This window comes from Eptesicus fuscus, chromosome 18 (assembly GCF_027574615.1).
Source record: "Eptesicus fuscus isolate TK198812 chromosome 18, DD_ASM_mEF_20220401, whole genome shotgun sequence".
Classification (NCBI taxonomy): Eukaryota; Metazoa; Chordata; class Mammalia; order Chiroptera; family Vespertilionidae; genus Eptesicus; species Eptesicus fuscus.
Genome location: NC_072490.1, coordinates 3,057,471 through 3,062,972, shown reverse-complemented (window position 1 = coordinate 3,062,972; position 5,502 = coordinate 3,057,471).

Sequence of the window (5,502 nt, the reverse complement as noted above, 5' to 3'; positions counted from 1 at the left end):
GGCTACATCCTTTCTAAGCACCGAGGGTGGGCCCGGCAGCAAAGCCCTGTGCTCCCTCCGAACATGGGGTGGGAGGGGAGAGGAAGGGGCGCTGACCATAGTGTCCCCTGCAGCCAGCTCTCCTGTGACCCTCCGAGGGGCTGCAGGCCCTCCGCTTCGTAAATCGGTAGCACGCGATACGCTCTCGTGTCTCCATTTTTTGTTGTTAATCCTCATCAGAGGGTATTTTTTCCATTGCCTTTTCAGAGAGAGTGGAAGCGAGAGAGAGAGAGAGAGAGAGAAACATCGACTGGTCGCCTCTACCAGGGATGAGAAGTGAACCCGAAACCCAGGTTTCGTGCCCCTGACCAGGAACCAAACCTGGGACCTTTCGGTCCGAGGTCTGAGCTCTGACCACTGAGCTACCGGCTCAGGGCTCTTGTGTCTCCCTTGTGAGGGAGTCTGTCGTGTCCAGCTACGAGCACGTGAGTTAGGCATCTCCCTTCTCAGTCTGTGATTGGGGAGCACGCCTCCTCGCCCGCCCTTCACGGGGGGCGGGGGGGGGGGGGGGCGCTGCCGTCCCTGCTCCTCTGGAAGCATCGGTAACCGCAGGCACGTGGCACAGGGGCGCTGAATGTCAGTTCTTTTTTTTTTATCCTCACCTGAGGACATGTTTATTGATTTTTAGAGCGAGAGGAAGGGAGAATGAGAGAGAAACATCGATTGGTTGCCTCCTGCTCACACCCCAACCTCCCGGTGTACGTGATGACGCCCGAACCCACACACCAGGTCTGACTGTCAGTTCTCGATCGGCAGTGGCTGCATTTCGTTTACTGGTTTACTAGTGGGAAGGAAAGCTCACCTTTTTCATTTTTGGACAAGTTGATTTTTAATAGGCAAGTCACATCGTTCAAAAAAGTGAAAATACGTCAAGAGCCGGGCCGGTGTGGCTCAGTGGTTGAGCGTCGACCTATGAACCAGGAGTTTGATTCCCCATCAGGACTCATGCCCGGGTTTCGGGCTCCATCCCCAGCAGGGGGCGTGCAGGAGGCAGCCGGTCCAAGATTCTCATCATTGATGTATCTGTCTCTCCCTCTCCCTTCTCTCGGAAATCAATAAAAACATATTAAAGAGCCAACAGCACTGCAGCGAGCCGTGGTGGGACGGCGACCACTCCCAGGAGCGTGTCTGGGCCGGGGGTAAGCCATCGTGCGTGAGCCCCCTTCGTGGGGCAGACCCGTTTCCTGCCACCTCGGTCCCCCGTGTCTTATCAGCAGTGTGTTGGCAAACCTCTGCGTTTCTGCCCATCCAGTAGGTGGGAACGATAATACACTATTAAATTTTAAACCAAATGTGCAACTTAGCTCTCTTACCGAGCTGAGGAAAAATACGACCTCAATTCTGAAGTTGGCTCTTTCCCAAATTAATAGTGGGGGAACAGGAAAAGTACTGTCAACCCCTTCTTTTTTCCCTTAAGCTTATCCCCCCCTTCCCCCCATACCACAGTATAGATTGCTCCCGAAAGACGCAGTAACCAGTTTGAAAAGCCACTATTCCATCACGTGGGTGTCTTACACCATTGCTTTGGATAATTCAGCATTTCTAGCTTCCTAGAGCAGTCAGAGCCCTCCTGTGGTAGACGCGTCGAACCCTGGTGTTGGCCTGGGAGGCTCTGGGACCCGCCGTCGGGCGAGGGCTCCCCCTGGCCTGGCAGTGTTAGGCACCCGACTCACCAGGCAGGTTCCGCACACTGGACCGGGCGTCCCCATTGACCCACAATGGAGGGTGTCTTTAAAGGCACCGAGTCCTTGTTGACCAGGGCACCTCCTTCAACAGTCCACGCAAGAGGGAGATTGCACTTGGGTCACCCCGTGGGCTGGGACCCCACCCCACGGAGATTTAAGACAGCCACGTGTAGAAGCAGGAACAGGTTGGGTCAAACAGAACTGGAATTAGACGTTTAGCATTTTAGGCCTTGTCCTACTTCAGACCCCGTTTCCTTAGACACCCTCCCCCCCGCCCCCCCGCCCGAAATAGGGCCTTGGAAATAAGAAGGGCTGAGTTTCCTTCGTCCAACAGCCCTCAGCTGTAGATGTGCCAGGCGGGGACTTGGACGAGACTCTGGTCTTGGGTCACTGAGCTGAAGGGTGGCCATGACTGGGCTCACTATGTATGTAGCCCTGTTGCAGGTAGACTATATATTAAACCATTTCATTCTCACAACTGGCATATGCCATACTGTTCTCATCACTCTTGTGTGGTTTTTTAAAATATATTTTTATTTATTTCAGAGAGGAAGAGAGGGAGAGAGAGACAGAAACATCAACGAGAGAGAATCATTGATCGGCTGCCTCCTGCACGCCCCACACTGGGGATCGAGCCCGCAACCCGGGCACATGCCCTGACGACCAGGAATGGAACCCTGACCTCCTGGTTCATGGGTGGACGCTCAGCCGCTGAGCCACGTGGCCGGGCAGCTATGGTCAGTTTCCCATAAAGAGCATCCTTTAGAGTTTGGCGGTGTTCTCTGGCCATAGAGAGATTTGTTTTCATGCGCTTGTTTCTGATGTGAGGACTGGAGCCGGCATTGGATGGTTTATAGCTGACCGTGGCAGAAGATCAAATTGAAAACTTTTCTTTTTTTTCTTTTTCTTTTTTTTAATATATTTTATTGATTTTTTACAGAGAGGAAGAGAGAGGGATAGAGAGTTAGAAACATCGATGAGAGAGAAACATCGATCAGCTGCCTCCTGCACACCCCCTACTGGGGATGTGCCCGCAACCAAGGTACATGCCCTTGACCGGAATCGAACCTGGGACCCTTGAGTCCGCACGCCAACGCTCTATCCACTGAGCCAAACCGGTTTCGGCCAAATTGAAAACTTTTCCATTCAGGTTTGCAATAAAACAGCTTAGGAAGGAAACACAACAGGAAGGCAGACCCGGAAGTTCAGGATCAAGCACTGAGGTTGGCCTTGGGGTGGGTGGGTGCCTCGCGCCTTGGGGAGAGAAGAGGCAGAATCTGGGCAGGCAGGAGACGCTGGCTCGGGCTCTCTTCGTCTTCTTTTGAATGCCTGGGAGGGATTCAGGCGAGGATAAGGCTCGGTCACAAAACGGGCCTACTGTGTGCGAGCCCCTTGTTGTCATCGAACGTTTCTCTGCGGCAGAAGGGCCGGGCCCTGAGGAGGTGACGGTGTGCCAGGTGACGGCTGTATCATCCTCGGACCCCCTCCCCCGGTCACTCGGCAGTCTCTGACTTGGGCCTCCCAGCAGGCCTTGCTTCCAGGCACGCAGGCTAAACCTGTGGAGGGCAAACCTTAACAAACGTTTCCAAACGCAGCCACCGAAAGCAAACAGAAGCCCCTGGTGGATCGTTACACGAAAGTCACAGCCACTCAGAGCGCCTGTGCAGCTGCTTCCTTAGAGGACGTACAGACGGAGGAACAGAGAGACCTGATCAGGAATCGAGCCCACACCGCCGCCGCCGCCACCACCACCACCTGCGCTCTTTTCTCCTTTCTTTTTAAATGTATTTTTACTGATTTCAGAGAGGAACGTAGAGGGAGAGGGAGACAGAAACATCGATGATGAGAGAGAATCATGGATCGGCTGCCTCCTGCACGCCCCACACCAGGGATCGAGCCTGCGTCCCGAGTACGTGCCCTGCCCGGGAATCGAACTGTGATCTCCTGGTTCCTAGGTCAACGCTCAACCACTGAGCCACCCCGGCCAGGCCTTTCCTCTCTTGTCTTTAATTGATGAGAGAGAGAGAGAGAGAGAGATTTGTTGTTCCATTTATTTATGCATTTGTTGGTTGATTCTTGTATGTGCCCTGACTGGGATTGAACCCAAACCTTGGAAGACGTTCTAACCAGCTGAGCACCCACCCAATCAGTTCCCCTCCCCCCGCCCCCGTTCCCCGTGGCCCCACCCGCTCTTTTTAAAAGATGGAATGTCTGAGATAAAGGCAATACAACCTAACTCAGTATTTCCTGAAATTGCCTGATGCTAAGAATCCCCCAGCAGCACCCGTTAACACACATTCCTGGGAGCCTCTGGTGGGGTTCGGTAGGTCCTACACAGGATCTGAGAACATGTGTGTTACAATATGTGCGCAGTTCTTGCAAATGAGGATGTTCTAACAAAGGAGCAGAACTGCCCTCAAACCGCAGCTCGAGAGCCACAAGTGGCTCTTCCACCAAATACCACGGCCTGGGCGAGTCTATTTTGAAGAAGTGGCGTTGGAAGAAGTTTAAGTTTAAAAAATTGGGCTCTCAAAAGAAATTTCAATCATTGTCCTGTTGATATTTGGCTCTGTTGACTAATGAGTTTGCCGACCACTGCCCTAGCCGGTTTGGCTCAGTGGCTAGAGTGTAGGCCAGCAGACCTGAAGGGTCTCGGGTTCAATTCTGATCAAGGGCAGTACCTCCGTTGCAGGCTCTGCCTGGCCAGGGCACCTGCAGGAGGTAACCAATCAATGTGTCTCTCCCTCATCGATGTTTCTCTCTCTCTGTCTCTCCCCGTCCCTTCCACTCTCTCTTAAAAAAAAAAAAGAAAAGAAAAAGAATTAAATGGGGAAAAAAATATATTCTCCGGTGAGGATTAACAACAACAAAAAGAGCAGAATTTTGTGCAGTCTTGAGCTAAAAGGTAATATCCTACCCTCACCATCAGCAGACAAGTTAGAAACCCCGCCGGCTGGGGGAAAAGGTGAAGGGATTAAGAAGTGCGAACTGGGAGTTGGTTACAAAATATGAGGATGTAAAGTACAACACAGAGAATATAATCAATAATATTGTAAAATAATAATAATAATAATAATAATAATAATAATATTGTAACAACTACGAATGGTGTCCAGGTGGGGTGCTGGAAATATCGGGGGACACTGTAAATTATGTGACTGTCTAACCACGCTTCCGATGCTGTACACCTGAAAGTGATAGAAAATAATGTTGAAAGGCAACTGTAATTGAAAACTTAAACACACACACACACACACACACACACACACACACACACACACACACACCGGCCCTTGGCAGCAGCGCAGCTCCTCTCACACGGAACGTCCGTGTCCCTCCCCAGCTCCTCCTAACTGTCACCGGCCTCACCCCTCAGCGGGCGCGTCCGGGCCACGTCTCAGCCCGACGTCCGCCGGGCGCTCCCGTGCCGCCCTCCCATTGGCTGGAAGTTCCGTCGCCCGGAGCCGAGCGGCCTCCACTCGCCACGCCAGCCCGTCGGGACTCCGGCCCGCCCAGGGGCGTGGCCTCGCGCGCTGGGCGGGGCCAGGGACGGGGGCGTGGTCAGGAGCGGGGGCGGGGGCGCGGCGGGCGGGGCGCGCGGACTCGGGGCGGCCTATGGCGCGGGAGGCAGTGCGCCGCGCCCCTCGGGGCCGGGCCGGACCGGGCCAATCCCGGGCCACCCGGCGGGCGAACGCCTGGCCGGGCGGGTCGGGCCGGAGGGCCGGGGGCGGGAGACAATGGGCCGGTTCCTGGTGCGTCACCCCGGAGTTCCTTAAAG